The 26,021-nt window shown below is 46.1% G+C and overlaps 1 protein-coding gene and 1 long non-coding RNA gene across 5 annotated transcripts in view; both read right to left on the bottom strand.

Annotated features, from left to right (window-relative positions):
• CMKLR1 (chemerin chemokine-like receptor 1) overlaps positions 1–13,976 on the bottom strand; it is a 44,138-nt gene extending 30,162 nt beyond the window's left edge. The window contains exons 1-2 of one of the 4 annotated variants that reach the window (XM_083454184.1): positions 13,484–13,976; positions 7,200–7,366 (exon numbers count right to left, since the gene is read on the bottom strand). The gene's annotated coding sequence lies outside the window, so the exon portion shown is untranslated. Of the gene's footprint in view, positions 1–7,195; positions 7,470–13,483 lie in introns of those variants that run through there. The other 3 variants (XM_083454181.1, XM_083454183.1, XM_083454182.1) reach the window with 3 other exon arrangements.
• LOC310684018 overlaps positions 1–26,021 on the bottom strand; it is a 143,127-nt gene that overhangs the window by 30,806 nt on the left and 86,300 nt on the right. The window lies entirely within an intron of this gene.

Genomic DNA, 26,021 nt, shown 5'->3' with positions numbered 1-26,021 from the left:
GAACCCTTTCTGTCTGGGCAGCCTCAAGTTTCGTGGCTGCCTCAGTCGCTGGCAGAATCCGTCAGTGGGCGTTTCTTGAACCTCTTCCAGCATAAGAGCTGTTTGACGCCCAGTCTTCTCCTATTCTCCCTGCGCGGAAGTCTTCTGCGCAGGGAGGGTGTGGGCAGCGGAGTCCCCGTGCTCTCTCCGCTGGTCTCCGGCAAGGAGTCCTGGAGCCTCCTCTCCGATTCCCCCATCTGCCCCCCCCTTCTCCACTGGTGTTACGCTGATTTCCTTCCCCCGTGGATGGGCTGCCTCTCTCCCTGCTGGGACCCTCTCCGGCATCCCTCTGGAGCCTTCTCTCCACCTCCAGCTCCGATGGCAGTTCCCTGACAGGAGATTACGACTAAACATCAGGAATAACTTTCTGACAGTAAAAGCTGTTTAACAGTAGAATAGTCTCCCATGGGAGGTTGCAGACTCCTTTTTCGGAGGTTTTTAAGCAGAGGTTGGGTGGCCACCTGCACTGGATGCTTTAGCTGAGATTCCTGCATTGGACTAGATGAGTCGAACTCTACAATTTGATGGTTCTATGTTCTGATGATGTGACTTTTGCTGTCCTTGTGATATTCAGCTTATTTTTCAGCTGCTGTTTGGTTAACAGGGTTTTATAGTTTGCAACTGCTTTATCAATGACTTGTTCACTATTCCGCACGATTTATGCTGCATTTCTGATGTTGATGTTGTTTATTGTTTGTAAGCTGCCTTGAGATTCATTTGAACGAAAAGCAGCAGAAAAATGCAATAAAATAATATCAATCAAACCAGTGACCTTCATTCCAAAGACACTAATCTCTAGGAAACCCTGGAGTTAGAATCATAGAATCATAGAATCATAGAGTTGGAATAGACCACAAGGGCCATCAAGTCCAACCCCCTGCCAAGCAGGAAACACCATCAGAGCACTCCTGACATATGGTTGTCAAGCCTCTGCTTGAAGACCTCCAAAGAAGGAGACTCCACCACACTCCTTGGCAGCAAATTCCACTGTCGAACAGCTCTTACTGTCAGGAAGTTCTTCCTAATGTTTAGGTGGAATCTTCTTTCTTGTAGTTTGGATCCATTGCTCCGTGTCCGCTTCTCCGGAGCAGCAGAAAACAACCTTTCTCCCTCCTCTATATGACATCCTTTTATATATTTGAACATGGCTATCATATCACCCCTTAACCTCCTCTTCTCCAGGCTAAACATGCCCAGCTCCCTTAGCCGTTCCTCATAAGGCATCGTTTCCAGGCCTTTGACCATTTTGGTTGCCCTCCTCTGGACACGTTCCAGTTTGTCAGTGTCCTTCTTGAACTGTGGTGCCCAGAACTGGACACAGTACTCCAGGTGAGGTCTGACCAGAGCAGAATACAGTGGCACTATTACTTCCCTTGATCTAGATGCTATACCCTTGAAAAGTTGTGTGACACTTGGTAACTGGGCGCACGTGAAAATACATTTCTTTCATCCCACTGTCTCCTTCCATCAAGGCTTCGCAAACACTTTAAAAGTCAGGCAGACCTGTTTATCAGAGTATCAAAAGCACCCCAAGCGGAAATCACTCTTTCAAACCGTCTCCAGCTCTCTTGACAAAATGGGCTTACTCTTTTGCGCAAGCCTTGACCCCCACAAAAGCCGTTAAAAATGCACAGCTGGTTGAAAACCAGGCTGCTTCCAACTCTTTCTTCCTCCAAGTGTGTCTAAATCCTCCAGAGTCACAGGGCTGAAATCCGAACACAACATGTTGATGTTAAATGAGGAAACTCTCGTTTCCTCAATACCAGAGCCCTGATGAAAACGCTCCCTGAGAAATCTGCAAGAGGGAACTATGAACAGATGTCCTTTTAACTACGCAAACAAGGAGAGAATTGAAATCATCGCGGCTGCCAACCTTCCACAAATCTCTACACTTCCTTCATCCCCCCCCCCCCCCTCCATTTGTTTTGCTTTCCTGGTCTAACCATTGCAAATACATTGTTTTCACTTCTGCAAAAGAAAATCCCCGCAAGCAATTTGTTTTGGGTTTTTTTTGCTTCGTTCTTTCTTTCTTAACCTTTCCATCCCTTCACACTGAAATGTGAGGAGTCTTTTGTATTGCACAAAAGAAAAAAAGTCCTGACCTTAAAGAAATTGGACTTTCACCAGGAAATAGCAGGGGGGTTTCAGTAAGTCACGCCAAACCTCGCCTCAGTTTCCCTGTCTTTAGAGGGGGACTTTGAAGGAAATCTTTCAGAATAAATCCTGATAAAAAGAAAGAGATGTTGTGGGCAGGTGGTTAACCTGTCTGGGAATTAGCTAAACAGCCTGTTCCATAATGCGTCACACTCTCCTCGAAGGAGCAAATTTGTAGCCTGGACTGAGACAGCCTTGCCATAGCCTAGTAGCCTTCTAACTAGATTACTGTAATCCAATTTACATGGGGCTGCCCTTGAAGACAGTATTGCTAATCAGCTTTGCAAGGTCTACTGTGCCCTCTGTTGGAAGACAGAGGAGAAATGTGACCTTGTTAATTCTCCTTGACCTCTCGGCGGCTTTCGATACCATCAGCCATGGGCTCCTTCCGGAGTAGCTGTTCGAGTTAGGGGTGCAGGGCCGGATTTAGGTTTGATGAGACCCTAAGCTACTGAACGTAATGGGGCCCTTTATATGTCCAGCTGTCCTTTGTCAACAACAAATGGTTGCTGGTTTTTGTGTGTTGAATATATGCTATATGGTAATTTATGGACCTAATAGGTATCTAAAGCCATTTGCACATGTTGCCATGCAACCCATCCATGCAGAATTTAGGCACCCTATATATAGAAATGGGCAAACCAGTGATATTTTTGGGAGCAGGCTAGCAGATGGGGCCCATTACTTACATCATAGGAGCCTACACAACATAAAACACTGTTGCTGCATGTAGGTTTTATTTTATTTGTTTTTTAACTTATATTTTGGAAATGTACATCCAGGATTGTTTTTTCTTTAAACTTTTTTGGGGCCCCAAGAAAGTGGGGCCCTAAACAATAGCTTGTTTAGCTTATATGTAAATCCGGTACTGTAGGGGTGGGTAGCACCGAACCGCTTTGCAGAGATTCTGGTCCTACTTGGGTGGTTGTTTTCAGAGGGTGATGCTTGGGGAGTGTTATTCCACCCAATGGAGACTTCAGGGTTTGATTTTATTCCCTGTCAAATCCCTAAGCCTAACATCTACATGAAGCGACTGAATGGGGTTATCCAGAGTTTTGGAGTATGTTTAGGGAAGTTTTTAATATTTAATGCTGTGTTGTTTTTAACACTCGATTGTGAGCCGCCCAGAGTGGCTGGGAAAACTCAGCCAGATGGGAGGGGTATAAATAATTTATTATTATTATTATTATTATTATTATTATTATTATTTAAGTAATATGCTGATGGGACATGGGTGGCGCTGTGGGTTAAACCACAGAGCCTAGGGCTTGCCGATCAGAAGGTCGGCGGTTCGAATCCCCACGACGGGGTGAGCTCCTGTTGCTCGGTCCCAGCTCCTGCCATCGAAGTGCGAGTAGATAAATAGGTACTGCTCCAGCGGGAAGGTAAACGGCGTTTCCGTGCACTGCTCTGGTTCGCCAGAAGCGGCTTAGTCATGCTGGCCACAAGACTCGGAAGCTGTACGCCGGCTCCCTTGGCCAATAAAGCGAGATGAGCGCTGCAATCCCAGAGTCGGCCACGACTGGACCTAATGGTCAGGGGTCCCTTTACCTTTACCTTTACCTTTAATATGCTGATGACCCACAGCGGGGGGATGGGAGGCCTTGGGAATGCCCCACTTACCATCCCTACAAGTGGCTTCTCAATGGCCAGGAACTTCCGATACAAAGTTCTCAAAGACTTCTCAACAAGAACATTCCAGATAAAATGGGGCAGCAGCAGACCAGAAACTAAGGGGCAGTAAACAAAACTTCTTTTTCTTTCATTTTTAATGAAGAAAGTGAATTTGTACATGGTGAGTTTTAGGAAATAGTCCTCCCTTGCGACACTAGGGATGGAGCAGAAATTTGTTCAGAAATTTGCATCCTAACACAAAGCGACCTAATTCACACTTCCCAAACCAACTCGCAAACCGAAAGGCAGCCATACACTTCTCCAAATTTTGCAATGCAGTTCTCCAAACAAAAACAAAAAAAGGGTACGGAATTTAAATCAGTTCCCACACACCTCTTTCTTTCCACCAACTTCCCATTTTTCATAGGCACGTCTTTCGTATTGGCTTATATTAACATAATCTCTAACATTCACATCTCAATTTATTTTCAGTTTTTCATTACACTCCCGCCCTGTGCCTCCAAAAAAACTTCGAGACAATATGGAAGTATTTATCTGAGCATCTTTCTTTTTTTTGTAAGAATCGTATTAAGAAAAAATTGCTTGCAATATTAAGCAAACTGCATTAAAAGTATTATTAGAAATGTTCATGAATATTCGTACAGATTTTTGTGCAGACTTAAACTTAATACGGGAGAAATTATTAAGACTAAACTTAATACAGGAGAATATGGGAGAAATAAGACACTGAGAGATACCAAAACAGACATTTTCATCCACACTACTTTTAAATCAAAATATCTAAATGGGCAAACATTCAGTTCAAGCTCATGGAAGCTTTTTATATTTGAAGGACCTTTTTGTAAGGGGAAACGGTTATGTGGGGGAGATGAAGAACTAATTTAGGAGTGCAAAGCATTATTTAAAGGGGTAAGCTGCAGTTGTGGTGATTTTGGATCACAAGCCATCTGACTTAAGTGAAGGGATCCGGTTACATATTCCCGTCCCCCTCGTCCCCCCCAAAAAGAGAACAAGAAAACTACTCTTCTTCTCAGCCAAAGTGCTGAGAAAAAACTTCAGCCAAGAATATAAAAAAGAAATATTTTCAAATATCTAAAGGGCTGTCACATGGAAGATGAAGCAAGCTTGTTTTTGTGCTGCTCCAGAGGGGACGACCTGAACCGATAGAGTCAAGAAAGACGATTCCAATGAAACATTGGGAAGAACTTTCTGAGGGTAAGAACTAATCAACAGTGGGATGGACTTTGGAGATTTCTTCCTCCTTGGAGGTTTTTAAACAGAGGTAAGGGATTTTTTTAAGCTCTGTTACCTGCTCTAGATGACCCTTCCAGCTCAACAATTCCATGATTCTGTGAAATTTGACAGTAGAGAGTCCTTGGATGGGTCCATCAGTCAATGCCAAAGGGACCAGTAATGAAAGGGTTGGGTCTAGAAGTGATAGCATTGCCTACTAAGATGCTTTGCACACTGGGCTAGGACCTTTGGTCCATGTGACCTAGCATCGTCTTCTGCGGGTCAAAACAGTTCTTTAAAATCATCCTCCTATTAGTTATAGAGGTAAAGGGACCCTGACCATTAGGTCCAGTCATGGCCGACTCTGGGGTTGTGGCGCTCATCTCGCTTTATTGGCCGAGGGAGCCGGCGTACAGCTTCCGGGTCATGTGGCCAGCATGACCAAGCCGCTTCTGGCAAACCAGCGCAGCACACGGAAACGCCATTTACCTTCCCGCCGGAGTGGTACCTATTTATCTACTTGCACTTTGACGTGCTTTCGAACTGCTAGGTTGGCAGGAGCAGGGACCGAGCAACGGGAGCTCACCCCGTTGTGGGGATTCGAACCGCCGAACTTCTGATCAGCAAGTCCTAGGCTCTGTGGTTTAGTTACACATAACAGTATATACTTTTTGATGCATGTCATTGTTAGATTTTCAACTGAATGTGTGGTTTTTTTGTAAGTTATTCGACATCCCTGGATGAAAGTGTGATCATAAAGAATGGGGGGGGGGGAATAGAAATAAAACAAAATAAAAAACAGTTCTTCAACATCCCCAAGGAAATGGACTTTCCTAGCACTGCTCTCTGAGATTTCTGCCATAAATGCCAAAGGATTGAACTCATATACAAAGCATATGTATATCCTCTCTTCTGATAGTGGCAGCCTTGGCCTGAGATTTGAAGGGCTCTTGGCCATGCTGTTCTCAGTGAGATCCCTTGAACCCCTGAGAGGCAGGGGATGGAAATGGAAAATCATTTCCTGCTTTGTCTAAACGTCTTAGGTGCTTCAGGCAAAGTGGGAATGCAAAGTTGGAATGCTGAAATACCGGGGGAGCATATTGGGACACCAACAAATGCCCAATGTTACCATTTTCTATAGCAGGGGTCAGCATGGGCATGGGCCGGATCACTCCCACAGAGATACTCCGTGGGTTGGGCTGGTGAACCGCGATGCCGGAAATTGTGTCTGCTTATGTCCGCGGCGCCGGAAATCGTTTCTGTGCATGCCCAGACGCCGAAAATTGTGTCTGTGCAGAAGTGATTTCCAGCGTCTGGGTATGTAATAATAATAATAATAATAATAATAATAATTTATTATTTATACCCTGCCCATCTAGCTTCCCTAGCCACTCTGGGCAGCTTCCAACAAAACAGTAAAATACAATAACCTATTAAACTTTAAAAGCTTCCCTAAACAGGGCTGCCTTCAGATGTCTTCTAGAAGTTTGGTAATTATTTTTCTCTTTGACATCTCGTGGGAGGGCGTTCCACAGGGCGGGCGCCACCACCAAGAAGGCCCTCTGCCTGGTTCCCTGTAACTTGGCTTCTCGCAGCGAGGGAACCGCCAGAAGGCCCTTGGAGCTGGACCTCAGTGTCTGGGCAGAGCAATGGGGGTGGAGACGCTCCTTCAGGTATACAGGACCGAGGCCGTTTAGGGCTTTAAAGGTCAGCACCAACACTTTGAATTGTGCTCGGAAATGTACTGGGAGCCAGTGTAGGTCTCTGTGTAAGCAATTTCCGGAGCCGCGGAAGAGAGTCCCTTCCACTGGTTTAGTGCAGCGCACAGGGACTCGTCAAGTGGGCGGCTCAGTTCGGGAACAGCTCAGGGGCCGGTTAAACGGCTGCTATGGGCCGCTTCTGGCCCATGGGCCACAGGTTGGGGACCCTTGCTCTATAGCCACCACTAAATAAAGTGCATTGTCTGTCTGTCTGTCACACAGAATTAGAAGGGACCCTGAGGGTCTCTTTCTTTCCCTTTTGGACACCAACCCCAAATCTCTAGCTCCTGTGAGGCCACCAGGATCAGGATCAGGCCAGCCCATCACCACATGAATCCTAGAATAGATGGAGGTGAGATGGAAAATCAGCTTACCTACAGTGAGGAAAATGCCAGTCTCCTGGGTCCACCCTTCAGAGGAATTGATCCTGGGCTATATCAACAGCTGCTCAGAGTTGGCCAACTGCGTTTGAATGAAACCAGCATTTCTTATGAGGACTGCTGAAGTGCACGTGTGTTTTCTGGTGCCAAGAAATCAAGGTGTCCCTTTATTTAAGAGAGAGAAAAGAGAGAGGGACTTTTGGATCTAGGCTGCAGAGGTTCCAGTCAAAAGCACCCTCCGCTGGTACTGGCATCTCAGTGAGGAAGTGGCTTTATTATTCTAAGAAACTGTGGTTAAGTCTTCCTTCCTTCCACTGCTGTCATGCAAAGTCAGCTGCATCAGCCATCGCAGGGATGTCGCCTCGCTTCTCCAAAAAGAGGCTATGGTCAGCATCTTTGCTGCAAGGGGCAGGTTCTGGCCTCATCGGGCAGCAAGCAGGGTTCTTTGGGTCACCAACCAGTTGTCCACACCAGAAGACACAGCCAATGTTTACACTGGGCAGGGGGATTTAGGGCACAATATTCACTTTTCAGACTGGGAAAGGTTATGGGAAATTGATTTGAAATTCTCGGCATGTTGTATGTTGACCTAATGGTCAACATACCTCGGGTTAAGTACTTAATTCGTTCTGGAGGTCCGTTCTTAACCTGAAACTGTTCTCAACCTGAGGTACCACTTTAGCTAATGGGGCATCCTGCTGCCGCTGCGGCGCCGGAGCACGATTTCTGTTCTCATCCTGAAGCAAAGTTCTTAACCTGAAGCACTATTTCTGGGTTAGCGGAGTCTGTAACCTGAAGCGTCTGTAACCTGAGGTACCACTGTATATAGAAACATAATAAAACATTAAACACGAAGGAGAAAAACTTCCCTCTACAGGGCTGCATTCAGATGTCTTCTAAAGGTTGTATAGTTACTTATCTCCTTGGCTTGGGGGTCTCATAACTCCATACCCTCCAACATTTATCCAATGAAAATAGAGATGTCCTATGGAAAAGGTGGGAAATTCTGGGATCAAATCAGAAACCAGGACGGCTTCTGTAAATCTGGAACGGCCCCTGGAAAATAGCAACACTTGAAAGGTCTGCAAAAGTATATATATTAGGAGGGAATCTGTTATGTACTGAGTTGAATAGGATCCAAAAGGCAGCAGTCTGATTGGTCCTAGAACAATAGGGTCTAGAATGCAACAGTCTGATTGGTCCTAGAACAATAGGGTCCAGAATGCAGCAGTCTGATTGGTCCACAGGAGCTACCCAATCCAGCTCCAGGTGGAAGTGAATCCGCAACCTGATTGGCCTACAGGTGAATCCCCTAATTAGCCAATCACGTGGGGCGCATTGTGTAAATAATGTGCAGTGGTACCTCGGGTTACATACGCTTCAGGTTACAGACACTTCAGGTTACAGACTCTGCTAACCCAGAAATAGTACCTCAGGTTAAGAACTTTGCTTCAGGATAAGAACAGAAATTGTGCTCCGGCGCCGCAGCAGTAGCAGGATGCCCCATTAGCTAAAGTGGTACCTCAGGTTAAGAACAGTTTCAGGTTAAGAACGGAACTCCAGAACGAATTAAGTACTTAACCCAAGGTACCACTGTATATAAAGCAGACATTCTGGGGGAACTTCCATTCCTCCTCACCACTATGAGCTGAATGAAGAGTATATTTCAGATTCACACTAAAACGCTGGTGAGATTTTAAGAAGAAGGGGAGGGGGAACGATTCACAACCTGATGTGGAGAGCTACACTTAAGGCTGGGAAAATGAGAAACTGCATCTGGCAGAGTCACCCCTCCCTATACAGCAGCCAGAGGCTTTGGAGATTGGATGCTAGTCTGAGTAAATCCTGGGCTGCGTAGGAAACAGGCTGGCCTGATAGAAGGCAGGCTTCCTGCTTTCTCTCTGCGACAAGGCTGACTCTCGTGCCAGCATTTGAGAAACCCACCAGATTCACAGCCAATGCTTTCCGCTTTCTCTAACCAATGACGACTGCAGGATGCTAGAATCCTCCAGGAATAGAAACTTTGAGGTTGCTGCTCAAGACACCAGCTGATGAAACGCTGCAATTAAATAACTACAAGCAGCAACCACTTTTTGCGCAAAACGAAGTCCAAGCTACGAAGATGCTGCTGCAGTTCTGTATCTTTTCTCTCATGCTCCATCTGCAGCTCTCAGTTCCATCAGGTGGGGCGGGAGGAGGGGGGGAGTAGCGCCCGAAGCAAACCCTCAGATCAGACCATCTATGCTAGTCTACCACTACAAATCTATGGGAGAAGTGCTTGCAGTCCTTCCCTTGTAGCCCTTGGAGCACCTGCCCGCGCCTCCTCCTCTTCCTCCTCTCTCTGAACTGCTTTTTCTATGGTTGCCCTCGCTCTCCTCTCAAGGCTCCTCAGCTGCCCATCTTATCCGGGTCCTTCGGCAGCACAGCCGCAGTATGGCCTAGCGGGAGCGGCGGCAATGGGCAGAGGAGGGAGGGAGAGGAGCTGCTTCCTTAGAAACCTGGGAAATTTAAGGGACATCCATCAATAAGGGACAGCAGCGGGACATGGCACTGGGATAAGGGACTGTCCCTCCAAATAAGGGACGCTTGACAGCTATGCCCTCGGCCCCATCCTTTTAGCCATAGATGCTGGAACTGAGCTGGGAACCTTTCTGCATGGAGAGGTGGGGGAACGTTTCTGACCCAAGTGCCACAATTCCCATTTGCCCAGTGTCCGGGGGCCATGTTTCAGCAGAGGGCGTGACCAAACCAAAGATGGGCGTGGCCACACCCATAAATCGCACACAGGACACACAAGAAATAAAAACGCCCTCATAGATTTTGGGCACAATATTGAATCGGAAGCATGGATAAAATTATGGAATGAGGGTTTGAGATTCACTGAATGTATGGCTTTGAAAGAGAACTTATTAAAAATGATTTTACAGATGGCATTTAACACCAACAAAATTGGCTAAAATGGATCGGAAGAGGGATAGAAGATGTTGGAAATGTAAAGAAGTAGACGGAGGATATTATCACATGTGGTGGACCTGTGACAAGGTGAAAAAATTCTGGGAGTTAATTTATAATGAGCTTAAAAAGATATTTAAGTATACCTTTCCCAAAAGACCGGAGGCTTTCCTGCTCGGTCTAATGAGAAGGGAAATTAAAATAAAAGACTGAAGACTATTTATGTATGCCACATCCGCCGCAAGGACTCTACTGGCCCAAAAATGGAAAACACAAGACATACCTACTATTATGGGGTGGCAGATGAAGCCTGGAGAAGAGGAGGTTAAGGGGTGATATGATAGCCATGTTCAAATATATCAAAGGATGTCACATAGAGGAGGGAGAAAGGTTGTTTTCTGCTGCTCCAGAGAAGCGGACACGGAGCAATGGATCCAAACTACAAGAAAGAAGATTCCACCTAAACATTAGGAAGAACTTCCTGACAGTAAGAGCTGTTTGACAGTGGAATTTGCTGCCAAGGAGTGTGGTGGAGTCTCCTTCTTTGGAGGTCTTTAAGCAGAGGCTTGACAACCATATGTCAGAAGTGCTCTGATGGTGTTTCCTGCTTTGCAGGGGGTTGGACTTGATGGCCCTTGTGGTCTATTCCAACTCTATGATTCTATGATTCTATGATTCTATGTCAGACTTTGCAGAACTTGCCAAATTGACAGGAAGGATCCGGGACCAGGTTGACCAGAGATACCAGAATAACTGGAGTAAATTTATTTAGTATTTAAAGGAGAACTGTAAAAGCTTAAAGACACTAGCAGGACTGAAGTATAATGGAATATAATGTAACCTATAATGTAAAATAGTAGAGATGTAAGAATAAAATATGCAATAAAAAGGCAACAGGTGATATCAACGGAGGGGACGGAGGGAAGTCAGGACTCGGCAGAGTCAAAGGGTATATTTTGACAAATGTATGGATTGTTGGGGAAAGATTTTTTAAAGAAAACAACAAAAAATTATTTGAAAAAATAAATAAATGCAATTCCAGGTCCAAAAGAAGAAAAAAAGAAAATAAAAAAGAAATAAAACCACCCGCGTGTTTTCTGCATTGCAGAGGGTTGGACTAGATGAGCCCTGGGGTCCCTTCTAACTCTACAATTCTATGGTTCTATGAAACACAGGTACACACGCTCACATACAGGGGTATGCACACTAATTCCCCACCCCATCACACAATAGTGGTTGAGCGGGGGGGGGGGGGGATAAATTTAAAAGCTGCCTTGGGATATTTTATTTATTTATTTATTTATACATACATACGTACATACATACATAGGGATGCGGGTGGCGTTGTGGGTGAAACCACAGAGACTAGGATTTGCCGATTAAAAGGTCAGCAGTTCGAATCCCCATGACGGAGTGAGCTACCGTTGCTCGGTCCCAGCTCCTGCCAACCTAGCAGTTCGAAAGCACCTCAAAGTGCAAGTAGATAAATAGGTACCACTCCAGCGGGAAGGTAAACGGCGTTTCCATGCACTGCTCTGGTTTGCCAGAAGCGGCTTAGTCATGCTGGCCACGTGACCCGGAAGCTGTATGCCGGCTCCCTCGGCCAATAAAGCGAGATGAGCGCCGCAACCCCAGAGTTGGCCACGACTGGACCTAATAGTCAGGGGTCCCTTTACCTTTACCTACATACATACCCCGCCCGAGTGGCTGGGTTTCCCCAGCCATTCTGGGCGGCTTCCAACAGAATATTAAAAACAGAATAAAACTCAGGCAAACTCAGACCTCCAGATGTTTTGGGACTACAATTCCCATCATCCCTGACCACTGGTCCTGTTATCTAGGAGCATGGGAGTTGTAGTCCCAAAACATCTGGAGGGCCGAGTTTGCCTATGCCTGAAATAAAACATCAGTCATTAAAAACTTCTCTAAACAGGGCTGCTTTCAGATGTCTTCTAAAAGTCTGGTAGTTGTTTATTTCCTTGACATCTGATGGGAGGGCATTCCACAGGGTGGGCACCGCCACTGAGAAGGCCCTGTGCCTGGTTCCTTATAACCTCGCTTCTCGCAGGGAGGGAGCCGCCAGAAGGCCCTCAGCGCTGGACCTCAGTGTCTGGGCAGAACAATGGGAGTGGAGACGCTCCTGGGCCGGGATTCATTCAATAATAAATTCAAACATCAGGAAAGCCCTTCTGGAGCACCTCAAGTCCATATCTTGTCCCATAATGGCTGTTCAAGTGACCAATGGAAGCCCCAAAGTAAGGCTTGAAGTTAGCTGACATTGAGGCTTCTTTATTTAAAGATAAGTTTCTAGTCCTTAAGGTGGGGAAAGTTTACTTAGAAGTGTGTCAACATCTCAGGAGAAGCCCATGAGTGACTGAATAAAATTCCCAGTGATTTCGGGGCAGGGGTGGAGGTCATAGCACTTTGCTCATATCTAACAAGTTAAAGAAGGTAAATGAGTAATATATATATTTTTTTAAATAAATGGCAGAAGGTGGACTAAATGACCTATTGGTGCTCCCAGTTCTGTGATTCTCTGTTGCGAAAGCAGCTCCGAAGCCAGGCACTCTGGACCCTGGTGGAAAACGCCTTCGCAACACCTGCTTGTCTCAGCTTTCAGTAGGGAGATGGTTTTTGGATTACACAGCGCAGTGAAGTCACTGCGTCTCTGTGGTGCGCACACCCCTTCCAGAGGTTTCTTGCCGATTAAACTATTTCACAACCCCATAGAACTTCAGAACAGGAGAAAATGTGCTTGCTTGGCGTTTGAAGTTCAGCTCTGCAGAAAGCGGGGGCAGAAAAGGAGAACAGAATCCAAGGCGAACAGATGTCAGAGCTGAATGCTGAAGCGTCATCTACGTTGCCCGGGGGGGGGGCGACTCCCCCAGATTCTCCTCTGCAAAGCCGGGTGGCAAATATTTTTCTGGCCGCATTTTATTCTCAACATCTACACCTGGCTTCCAGCGCATTTTTAACAGCAGACCACATTTGATGGTATCAGCTAACTATTTGAAATGGCATTGAGTCAACTATTCTGTGCTAACTTCGTTTGCACAACCAATCAGGAGACAAGCCTTTTTAAATACCAGAATTCAATTCTGAAACCGAATTTGGGAAGGGGGAGAATCCAAACCCCAGACTGAGATGGCCTCGTTTCAAACATCCATCCTCTTTCATCCCATCTGAGCAAAACTGGCCTTGCCAAACTGACAGAACAACTAAGCACTTCCAGAGGGCTCTCTTTCGAACCAGCCCCTCAAGTTCTGCAAGTTTTAGCTGACTCTAAACAAAGAGTTTGCTAGATGAAAGCAAAACAGGAGATGGAAATACCTTTGGGATTAGTTGAATTTTCCACCGCTTCTGCCTCGTAGCTCACACTTTTCTTCCCCACGAGAAAGAGAAGCTGCACCGATCTCTCCAAACCTTTGCATCAAGGCAGCAAGGAACATTTCCAAGCTCTTTTCAAGGAGCTGGTAACAGAGAAAGTCCTTCAGCAGAGGCGATGCCCTTTGCACATGCTCAGAAAGCGTTTGGGACTCCTCTTCATCCTCAGAAGTGGCTGCTCCCAGAACACACAGATCCTCTAAACTGAAGTCATGAAGGCACAACGTGCGCATTTCATCTCCCTTTTAAAGAACGGAGGAAGAGGAAAAGACGAAAGGAAACAAACAAGCCCCACCAGAATATCAGGATGAGAAATTTGGCAGGGATCCCTTCCCTTAAATCAGCAGCTGGAAGGAGAGGGTGTAACCCACTGACCTAGGAAAGCTGGCGAACAGCCTGCTGGAAAGCCATAGGCTAATAAGTGCTGGTAGTGGGAAGAACCCATTGCCAGACTTTTCTCTCTTTTTTTTAGCACACCGGGATTTTGCTCGGGGCACCGTTCAGAAAAATCAAAGGAACTGAGGTCTTTGGAAGAGAGGCTGGTCTGTTTTATCTGATGAAGGTGCAACAGGCTGCACTCTGCAGGTGGGGACATCATTGGGGGGGGGGAGGGACTATTCAGGTTAAAGGGGTCTACGTACAAGAGTTAGAACATAAGAACATAAGATGGGTTTGCTGATCAGGCCAAATGCTCATCCTGTCCTCACAGTGACCAGCAAGATACCTCAAGGGACACAAAAGTTGTTGAGTTTGTCTGTTTTTGCAAAATCCTAGCTATGTCCAGACGTGTGACAACCCTGCCTCTCTCCTCCTGAAGTTTCCAATAATTGGTATTCAGAAGTATTACGCATATCCTCCAACATTTCCAGAATAAAAATGTTGTTGTTTAGTCGTGTCCGAGTCTTCGTGACGCCCTAGACCAGAGCACGCCAGGCACTCCTGTCTTCCACTGCCTCCCAGAGTTTGGTCAAACTCATGCTGGTAGGTTCGAGAACACTGTCCAACCATCTCGTCCTCTGCCATCCCCTTCTCCTTGTGCCCTCCATCTTTCCCAACATCAGGGTCTTTTCCAGGGAATCTTCTCTTCTCATGAGGTGGCCAAAGTATTGGAGCCTCAGCTTCAGGATCTGTCCTTCCAGTGAGCACTCAGGGCTGATTTCCTTAAGAATGGATAGGTTTGATCTTCTTGCAATCCATGGGACTCCCAAGAGTCTCCTCCAGCACCAGAATTCAAAAGCATCCATTCTTCGGCGATCAGCCTTCTTTATGGTCCAGCTCTCACTTCCATACATCACTACTGGGAAAACCATAGCTTTAACTATACGGACCTTTGTCGACAATAAAAATAGGGATGTCCTATTTCATAGTTGTTGTTATTGTTGTTGTTTTACAATTAGACCCTGCCCATATGACTGGGCTGCCCCAGCCACTCTGGGTGGCTTCCAAAATACATATAATAATTAAACATTTTTATTTTTTAAAAAACACCCTTCCCTATACAGGGCTGCCTTCAGACGGCTACTAAAGGTTGCATATGGCTTGGGGGTCTTATAACACCGTACCCTTCGATGAAAATAGGGATGGCCAACATTCCTACAATGAAAATAGGGGCATCTTAAGGAAAAGTGGGTACATTCTGGGATCTAACCAAAAACTGGGACGGCTTCTGTAAATAGTGGCACTGGGAAGGGTCTGCATTACTGCCTGTGGGGGGCAGAGAATATCCATTTTGGCTTGTAACCATTGGTAGCCTGATCGTCCATGAATTATAAGGACATGAGAAGGACCCATCTAGCCTGGGGTTACCAGACGTCCCCAGTTCCCAGGGACACTCCCCAGATTTGCAGATCTGTCCCTGGACAAATTCCGTCCCCGGAATGTCCCCAGATTTGCAAATCCGTCCCCTGGAAACGTGGCAGCAGCAGCCTCAGCAGCCCGGAGCCAGCCTGTTAGCGCTGCCCGCTGCTATGGCACCCGCCATTTCCCCTGCGCTATGGCAGCGAGCATCTCCTGAAGCCAGCCAGAGCCAACTGCACTCCCAGGCTGGCCCCTCCTGGGCAACGGCCGCCCGCCCAGCCTCCCCTGATCTGTCAAAACAAAGGGGCAAGGGGGAAGAAGATCAGGAAGGTTTGGGAGTCACAGGCGGGTGGCACGCCATTGCCCAATTTTTTAAAAAACTGTGCATTTATGTTTCACAGGGTGCGGAAGAAGGGCTTTGCACCTTTATACAATATGCATGCGTGCTTGGGCCCAGGGTCTTTTGCCTCACCATCCCCGCTACTGACTCCCTGTTGCAGCTTCCAAAAAAAAGAGGTGTCCCTGGATTCATTGAAAAAAATCTGGTAACCATAATCTAGCCCAGCTTCCTGTTCTCACAGTGGCCAGACAGATACCTCTTTTTGGGAAGATGAAGACCACAAGCTGGATTTGAGCTCAGCAGTGGCCTCTCCCCGGTCCTGCTCCACATCAACTGGCCTTCAGTGGCACAGACTGCAGAGCAGCCTTCTGCGCTGAGAGAGCTGTGACCTTTCCCCGGATGGACAGCCAGACATCCCGGGAGCAGCTGGGCCGCGAACCTCCCTTGAAACAGGCCCCCACCCACTCGCACCGATGGATCTCATTTGCCTCTTTCGCAACCCCTTTCTGGTTTGCTCTGGCACCTGGTGGAAATTGTCCTCTGGGCTGCCGGGATGTCCCCTATTCCAGGAAGCGGGTGGGCAATGCCGGATGAGGCCAGAGAAGCTGGGGTTGGGTGCGGGGGGGGGGGGAGAGATGTTAAGGTTGTCTGCCTTTGCTCTCCCCTTCCATCAGCCGGTTTGCAAAATAAGCAGCCCTAAGCAAAAGTTATTTGATTTGCGCAACGCACACTGCCTCAGGCATCTTCCGAGGTGCAGATTTAATCGAGATAAATAATGCATTGTTTACGGGGGCGATGATGCCCCAAAATGCTCATGAGGTGGTTTTTCTGCCTGCCTCTTCCATAATCGCTTTGACAGCGAGTCCTGGGATGTTTTGTGTCCCTGCCAACTTTCGCTAGAGATGGAGTTCTGCCCCCAGACCTGTGAAGAGGAGTTTCCCTGCTTGTCCTTGCTTCAGGAATCCACCTGTGCCTTCACGACAGAAGCGACACTGGCAGCAACTTCCATCTTCCCCCTCAGATAATAATAATAATAATAATAATAATAATAATAATAATAATAGGGACGCGGGTGTCGTTGTGGGTTAAACCACAGAGCCTAGGACTTGCAGATCAGAAGGTCAGCGGTTTGAATCCCCGTGACAGGGTGAGCTCCCGTTGCTCGGTCCCTGCTCCTGCCAACCTAGCAGTTCAAAAGCACAAAGTGCAAGTAGATAAATAGGTACCACTCCAGCAGGAAGGTAAACGGTGTTTCCGTGTGCTGCTCTGGTTCACCAGAAGCGACTTAGTCATGCTGGCCACATGACCCGGAAGCTGTCTGTGGACAAACGCCGGCTCCCTCGGCCAATAAAGCGAGATGAGCGCCGCAACCCCAGAGTCGGTCACGACTGGACCTAATGGTCAGGGGTCCCTTTATCTTTAATAATAATAGTAATAATAATAATAATAATAATAATTTATTATTTATACCCCACCCATCTGGCTGAGTTTCCCCAGCCACTCTGGGAGGCTCCCAACAGAATATTAAAAACACAATAAAACATCAAACATTAAAAACTTCCCTAAACAGGGCTGCCTTCAGATGCCATTGAAAAGTCAGTTAGTTGCTTATTTCCTTGACATCTGATGGGAGGGCATTCCACAGGGTGGGTGCCACTACCGAGAAGGCCCTCTGCCTGGTTCCCTGTAGCTTTGCTTCTCGCAATAAAGGAACCGCCAAAAGGCCCTCGGCGCTGGATCTCAGTGTCCGGGCTGAACAATGGGGGTGGAGACGCTCCTTCAGGTATACAGATCTATTTGCATGCCTAACTACCAACGCACCAAAGGGAGAGGCAACGACTGTCCTAGTCAACAGGCCTAGAAGCAAGAAGGCGTGTGATTAATGTGGGTGAGAAACTCTTTATCATCTGTATTTAATGATATGGTGGCGGCGGTTGTTTTTCTGAACCAGAACAGCTCTCCGGGCAGCAAAAATGAGGTCTGGATCTTACTGGGGCAGAAGAAGGAGTATTCCAAAAATGGCCACTGCTTGTTTTTACCCACAACTCCCCTCGAAACAATGCTAGGTGACAATGTAGCTTCATTCATGAGGCCATGGGGTGGGGGTTAAAATGGAGGCCTGCCATTATTGCTTGAAACTGGAATGTTATGTACTGAAGTTCTCACCCTGGGCCAGCAGGGGGATACTGTAGATAGTTATGCAAATGAAGGATTGAAAGTGACGTTCAGTGATTGGATAGTTTGTATGCAAATGAAGGATCGAAAGTGACGTTCAGTAATTGGATAGTTTTAGAAAATGGCAACAGTTACATTGTTCTGGAGCTCTATATAAGCAGGCTGACTGAGCTCCTCAGTCAGTTCTGTTCCAGCTTGCAAATAAAGAGCTGCTTTGGAAGAATCACTGTGTCGTCTGATATGTTCACCCACAACTTAACATGCAGCAACAGAGAAAGAGAAAGAAAAAGAAGTGAAAGAAAGAGCAAAAAAAATAGGCCTGCTTTTGTCCGCTTCTCGCCCTCAATTCAGGTGGAAGTTCCTTGAGAACTGTCAGTCCAGCCCTAATGATATAATGGGCACCATTTGCAGAATTCTGCTGTTCTGCATGCAGAATTTTGGCGCATCAGAAAGACAGTGTTGTCTTGTCTTTTCTTTTCCTCTTTTGATTTTTTTTTACTTCGTATTTTTGTTATTTCTTTATTCCCTCCCCTCTTTTTTGTTCCTTTAGAAATTTTCTATTCTCTACATAATTTCCTTTTTCTTCATATGTAAAGAGATAGCATATAATGTTTGTATAGATATGGAAATTTTTAATCAATAGAGAATAATATTAAGAAAATGAAAAAGAAAGACAGTGCTTTTTTCTAAAAAAATGTTTAGGGGTACTCTCATTTTGACTCAAGAAAATCCCTATTTTATAGTTCAAATCGAGGGGGGGGGGAATACAGTAAATGGACAAAAGTACAAAGATTCACAAAATGTTTAGGGGTATGCGTACCCCTAGAAACAAAGTACTGGGTGCGATACTGTTAAGTTGTGGGTGAACATATCAGACGACACAGCGATTTTTCAAACAGCTCTTGTTTATTCACAGAACAGAACTGAACTGAAGGATTCAGCCAGCCTGCTTATATAGAGCTCCACTAGAATGTAACAGTAACCACTTTCTGTAACTATCCAATCACTGAACGTCACTTTCAATCCCTTATTTGCATATGTGGACCTGAGTGAAAACTATCTACAGTATCCCCCTGCTGGCCCAGGGTGAGAACTTCAGTACATAACAAATACATTCCATGGCAGCCGTGGGCTGGCCCAGCGAGGGCCGGCCCCTCAAGATTGGGGGGGGGGCGGTTTTCCAGCCCCATCCCAATATTTTTTGGGGGGCTATGTCTGTCATCATGCCCTCCCCAGAACAGCTGCCCCAGGAGAGCCAATGCCCTCAGCCGCACCATCAATTATAAAATGTAAACTTTCATAAAAAAATATAGACTGCTCCACTGTAAAACAACAACACAACCCTCCAAGGGGCTTACAAAAAAGATATATAAATAAGCAGTGCTCATTTTTCTAGAAAATTGGGTGCCAGTACTCACCATGAAGCTGTTAGTAAGCGCCATACTTTTTAACAACAAAAAGAGCGGCCGACGCTGTGTACCCCCTGAAGAAAAAGGCACTGTCAATAAGGAGAATTAACAGGTTAAAACTCGCACCAGCTTTCTAAACATACAGGTAGGTTCCTCTAAACAAGGAGTTTTTCAGCAGAGGCCAAAAAGAGCACAGCAAAGGCCTGGTGTCAAGAAGCAGGGAGTTCCAAAGGGCACATGCTGCCAAACTTAGAGTGTTTACAAATATGGACTGGGCATTATGTGGCACCTATAACAGGGCCAGTTCCACTGAACACAGTTCCCACTTTGAGCCCTGGGACACATGACATCACTACCCTTTAAAGCAGGGGTCAGCTAACTTTTTCAGCAGCTGGCTGGTCCACTGTCCCTCAGACCTTGTTGGGGGGAAATAATAATAATGCCCCACAAATAACCCAGAGATGCATTTTAAATAAAAGCACACATTCTACTCATGTAAAAACATGCTGACTCCTGGACTGTCTGTGGGCCAGATTTAGAAGACGATTGGGCCGGATCCGGCCCCCGGGCCTTAAGGTTGCCTACCCATGCTTGAAAGTATTTCTTGCCTGGACAAGCTTTCCCCCCTTTCTCTGAAGGCATCAAAAGCAGAAGTGATATCCATCTCCAAAGCCGGTGACTCACATCCTTCCGTCTTCCTTGACTTTTAAGCACCATTCCACTTTCCCCCTTGCCCTCCTTTTGCAAGGAGGTGACCTTATCCCCTCCTCTTCCTGCAAGCGTGAGCCAGAAGATGCAACCCAGTGCCAGATTTACGTATAAGCTAAACAAGCTATAGCTTAGGGCCCCACTCTCTCGGGGGCCCCCAAAAAAATTAAAGGGAAAAAACCTGGATGTACATTTCCCCAGGGACGCGGGTGGCGCTGTGGGTAAAAGCCTCAGTGCCTAGGGCTTGCCGATCGAAAGGTCGGCGGTTCGAATCCCCGTGGCGGGGTGTGCTCCCGTCGTTCGGTCCCAGCGCCTGCCAACCTAGCAGTTCGAAAGCACCTTCGGGTGCAAGTAGATAAATAGGGACCACGTACCAGCGGGAAGGTAAACGGTGTTTCCGTGTGCGGCTCTGGCTCGCCAGAGCAGCGATGTCACGCTGGCCACATGACCCGGAAGTGTCTCCGGACAGCACTGGCCCCTGGCGTCTTGAGTGAGATGGGCGCACAACCCTAGAGTCTGTCAAGACTGGCCCGTACGGGCAGGGGCACCTTTACCTTTTTACATTTCCCCAAAAATAAGATAAAAAATAAATAAAATAAAACCTACATACAGCAATTTTGTGTAGGCTCCTATGGTGTAAGTCAGGTATCCCCAAACTCGGCCCTCCAGATGTTTTGGGACTACAACTCCCATCATCCCTGGCCCTGTTAGCTAGGGATGATGGGAGTTGTAGTCCCAAAACATCTGGAGGGCCAAGTTAGGGGATTCCTGGTGTAAGTAATGGGGCCCGCTTGCTAGCCTGCTCCCTAAATTATCACTGGTTTGCTCATTTCTATATACTGGTATAGGGTGCTTACATTCTGCTATTTATAATTATTAGTAGTTTGCATCATATATTGACACCTATTATTGTTTCATGTTATAGCAAGTTTCTAGAGACTAGATTATGAGTCTTTGTAAATTGCGTTTCTAAAGGAACTTTTGTTCTTGCCAAATGCCAATGTGTTTGCATTATTAAGTTTGTTATGAACAAAAAATCATTTTAAGTTAGAGCTTAATAATTATTTCACTATTAATATGCTTCTTCTTAATTGTATTTAGCTCATTCACTTAGAACAGGCATGTCCAAAGTCCATTTTGGGGGCCTAATCTGGCCCGCCGCTCAATTTAATCTGGCAGTATAAAACCCTAAAAAATTGTCAATTTGTAAAAGAAGCTCAACAACTTCATCAATCCTAAAAAATGAAGCTCAGCAACTTTGGTCGGCCCTCACGCATGTTCACTTCATCAAATCTGGCCCTCTTTGAAAAAGGTTTGGGCACCCCTGACTTAGAACCGACCACTCATGATACTTCTCATTTGTCGTTGCATAGAAATCCTTGTTACTTTAAGCTTATCAATACAGCTCAAAAAAAAAAAAAGAAAAAGAAAAAGCTTCAAATATACATTTTTACCTCTCAGTGATAAATTCATCTTTTAAAAAATTCTTTTTGGGGTGTTTTGCAATCATGCATTTTATGGGACAAATAAATAAATAAACCTTGCCTAGAGAGCCAGTGTGGTGTAGTGGTTAAGAGTGGGAGTCTCGTAATCTGGGGAACCGGGTTCGCGTCTCCGCTCCTCCACTTGCAGCTGCTGGGTGACCTTGGGCCAGTCACACTTCTCTGAAGTCTCTCAGCCCCACTCACCTCACAGAGTGTTTGTTGTGGGGGAGGAAGGGAAAGGAGAATGTTAGCCGCTTTGAGACTCCTTAAAGGGAGTGAAAGGCGGGATATCAAATCCAAACTCTTCTTCTTCTTCTAGAGTGATCACTGGGGATTGGACTTGGGAACTTTTGCTGGCTCCTGAGCTACAGCCCTTCCTAAAATCAGTGTTGTTGTTGTTGTTGTTGTTGTTGTTATGTCTTTTGAAAGAATGCAAGAGTCCACTTATGGTTTTCAAGCAAACCATAGCAGCCCCCCCCCCCCGCTTCATCCATGCAAGACACGAATCAGAGCTAGAACCTATTAAAACTCAGATGGTTTAAAAATTATGTGTGGTCCGTTCTGCAATAAAAGAGGATAGTGCTGTTTTCCTCTTCCCCCCAAAAAAACCACTGCTATGGATTGTTGTAGCATTCATGATTGAAAGTTTAAAGTTAAGATGTAAAAAGAATTATGAAAGTAATTAGATAAATAATTAGATGCAATGTAAATAAAGATAAGAAATTGGAAACTTGAGGGGGCGGGGGGAAGGCAATCAATTAGAATATGGATATGTTATGTTATTGAAATTGGTTTGTAATAGAGAAAATTTATATACACAAACACACACACACACACACACAGAGCGAGAGAGAGAGAGAGAGAGGAGTATATATATTAAGGAAGAGCAGGTCCTACGTCCTCAAAGGGTTTTATAGTTGCATGTAAGTGGCTGTGCTCTCCATTTCTTAGGAGAACAAACCCTCTTCAACCCTCACCTCAAAAAAGGTATTGCAGAATTGGGGGGAAATCCAGAAAAGAGCAACCAAAATGATCAGGGGGTGGAGCGATTCCCCTCTGAGGAAAAGCTGTCCTTTCCCAAATTCTGGAGAGGGGAGAAACACCCAACCCCACAGAGAAGGAGCAAGGAGGATTTCCTATTTGTTGAGAGGGGACAATTCTTCCCCCAAAGAATCCATGTTATTTTAAAAGCTGCGCCACGTTAGTTTTGACATTTGAAGGCCTGCTGCTCCCGTCACATCACGTTAGGGTGACAGGACCAGATATGTTGTCACCTCAGGTAACATGGCCGGAGTTAGCCAAGTGTGTTGTGAAGGGAGGCAGGCTGGTGAGTCGCGGGGAGAACAGAGGAAGGACACCATCTCAGTGGACAGCCATTCTGCCCCACAATATATTGCCAAGAGGACTAGCCACATTAGACCAAGGCCAAATTTGCTGGCTGCTCTGCCTGAGGAAGTGAAGATCAAGCAGGGACCTGATGGTGGACTCTCCATTTAATGAGAGGCACAAATACAAGATGGGTGACACCTGGCTTGAGAGCAGTACATGTGAAAAGGATCTAGGAGTCTTGGTTGACCACAAACTTGACATGAGCCAACAGTGTGGCGCGGCAGCTAAAAAAGCCAATGCAATTCTGGGCTGCATCAATAGGAGTATAGCATCTAGATCAAGAGAAGTAATAGTGCCACTGTATTCTGCTCTGGTCAGACCTCACCTGGAGTACTGTGTCCAGTTCTGGGCACCACAGTTCAAGAAGGACACTGACAAACTGGAACGTGTCCAGAGGAGGGCAACCAAAATGGTCAAAGGCCTGGAAACGATGCCTTATGAGGAACGGCTAAGGGAGCTGGGCATGTTTAGCCTGGAGAAGAGGAGGTTAAGGGGTGATATGATAGCCATGTTCAAATATATAAAAGGATGTCACATAGAGGAGGGAGAAAGGTTGTTTTCTGCTGCTCCAGAGAAGCGGACAGGGAGCAATGGATCCAAACTACAAGAAAGAAGATTCCACCTAAACATTAGGAAGAACTTCCTGACAGTAAGAGCTGTTCGACAGTGGAATTTGCTGCCAAGGAGTGTGGTGGAGTCTCCTTCTTTGGAGGTCTTTAAGCAGAGGCTTGACAACCATATGTCAGGAGTGCTCTGATGGTGTTTCCTGCTTGGCAGGGGGTTGGACTCGATGGCCCTTGTGGTCTCTTCCAACTCTATGATTCTATGATTCCTTCCTTGGAGGTTTTTAAGCAGAGGTTGGATGGCCATCTGTCGTGGATGCTGCAGCTGAGGTTCCTGCACTGCAGGGGATTCGAACAGAGGACCCATGAGATCCCTTCGAACTCGACAATTCTATGACCCCTTCTGACTCTAGTCCAAGAATCAAGACATGATGCAGCGTCCCTTGGCTCACTCATAGCAGTTGAAGGGTTGAGATGGAAGAGGTGGAACTTGGCATTCATCGAGCAGAAAGTCCTGTCCTGTTGACCAAAAGAGGAGATCTAGATGATAGATAGATAGATAGATAGATAGATAGATAGATGATTAGGGATCAGCAAACTTTTTCAGCAGGGGGCCGGTCCACTGTCCCTCAGACCTTGTGGGGGGCCGGATTATACTGTAACCCGAGGTACCACTATACAGTGGTGCCTCGCAAGACGAAAAGAATCCGTTCCGCGAGTCTTTTCGTCTTGCGGTTTTTTTGTCTTGCGAAGCAAGCCCATTAGCGGATTAGCGCTATTAGCACTATTAGCAGTTTAAGGGCTATTAACGGCTATTAAAGGTTTAAGGGATTAGCGGATTAGCTGCTAAAAGGCTATTAGCAGTTTAGCGCTTTAGAAAAAGGGGTTGGGGAGCGGAAAAAAATTGCAAGAATCGCAAGACATTTTCGTCTTGCGAAGCAAGCCCATAGGGAAATTCGTCTTGCGAAGCACCTCTGAAAACGGAAAACCCTTTCGTCTTGCGGGTTTTCCGTCTTGCGAGGCATTCGTCTTGTGGGGCACCACTGTATTTTGAAAAAAATAATAATGAACAAATTCCTATGCCCCACAAATAACCCAGAGATGCATTTTAAATAAAAGCACACATTCTACTCATGTAAAAACACGCTGATTCCCAGACTGTCTGTGGGCCGGATTGAGAAGGCGATTGGGCCAGATCTGGCCCCCGGGCCTTAGTTTGACTACCCATGGTTTAAGACCTCAAGCTCCAGGAGCCACTCTGTAACAGCTCCCCTCCTGAGCACTCTCCTCAGGTGTGGGGAAGAACTCTGCCTAAGAGCCTGTAATGCTGGGCACTTAGAGAAGACTGTCCTAAAATGGATGGGCCAAGGATTTAACTCCATGTAAGGAACGCTCAAGGCTAAAAACAACTCTCTCCCACCACTGGAAAACGTTGGTTTCTGTTAAAACCGAGGGCAGAATTTGTGGTTTTGGCAACAGCCAATTTTTACTGAAATTATTTCCAGGAACATCCCCAAAGTTAAAGTTCGGGAGGATAAAACTCACCACCCAAACAAGAACAACATGTCAGAATTTGGAAGCACATCAGTGGCAATCTTGCTGGCGCTCGATATTTCGACACTTAAATTCAGAGTTGAGAAAAGGAGAGAATGGTGGTCAGTTTGGAGAGCAAATCCCAGTGAGGTAGCTGTGTTAGTCTGTTACAGCAAACCTAAAGGGGAAATAAGCTGTCAAGTTATGAAAGCAGCTTTAAAAACAAACCCTCCAAAAAACCCAAGAAGGAAGTATTTGGATGTTATAGCTGGTTCCACACCAAATAGCTACTCCTGACCTCACTAAAAACACTCTCTTTGCATGGTATGCAAGGACCAGGCCATAAATGTTTCCAGGGACTCAACCTTTGATGTGTTTTCCGTCTGGTTCCATGGTTACCAAGGCACTGACGTATAAATGAAGGATGTCATGCCATGGTTCCACACTGGCCTTGCCCACCTGTCCATGGAGCCAGCCAAGGGCGGACCCTTCTGGTGGTAGCACCTCATTAAAGATGATAGCAAGTTGGGTCACAGGCATTCGGACGGGTGGCCTCTGGAGAAAGCGAATTTGGCACTGGCAATAAGTCTCCCCGGGGTGTTTCCCACCCAATTCAGTGCTAGGTTACCCATCAGACAGGCTAAGCATGTGCCCCAGCAAAGCAAACAAATGAGATACTGTTTCGTTTTTGATTTTGAATAAAGAATTTGATTATTTATTTATTTTCAAAAGCATTGAAGTAGCCATCATGGGGAAAACCAGATCTACATTTCACTGATGAATTGTCAGCAGATGTGCAGGCCGTATTGCCAAAGATGTCTCGGTGTTTGGCATGCAGAAGGCACTGCCTTCAATCCCTTGCACCTCCACCTAGGGCTGGGAGAGACTCCTGCCAGGAACCCGCGAGAGAAGCTGCCAGTCAGTGCAGGCAATACTGAGGCTATGCTCTCACTTTCTCACTTGGTATAAGGCGGTTTCATACATTCATAAGGTGGCCTGTGTTGTGCATCTATCTATATCTATCTATCTATCTATCTATCATCTATCTATCTATCTATCTACCTATCTATCTATTTTTTTGTATAT

Source organism: Podarcis tiliguerta, assembly GCF_965153285.1.
Source record: "Podarcis tiliguerta genome assembly, chromosome: 8".
Lineage (NCBI taxonomy): Eukaryota > Metazoa > Chordata > Lepidosauria > Squamata > Lacertidae > Podarcis > Podarcis tiliguerta.
Note: the sequence above shows the minus strand (reverse complement) of the source record. Positions and strands in the feature narration are given on the sequence as shown.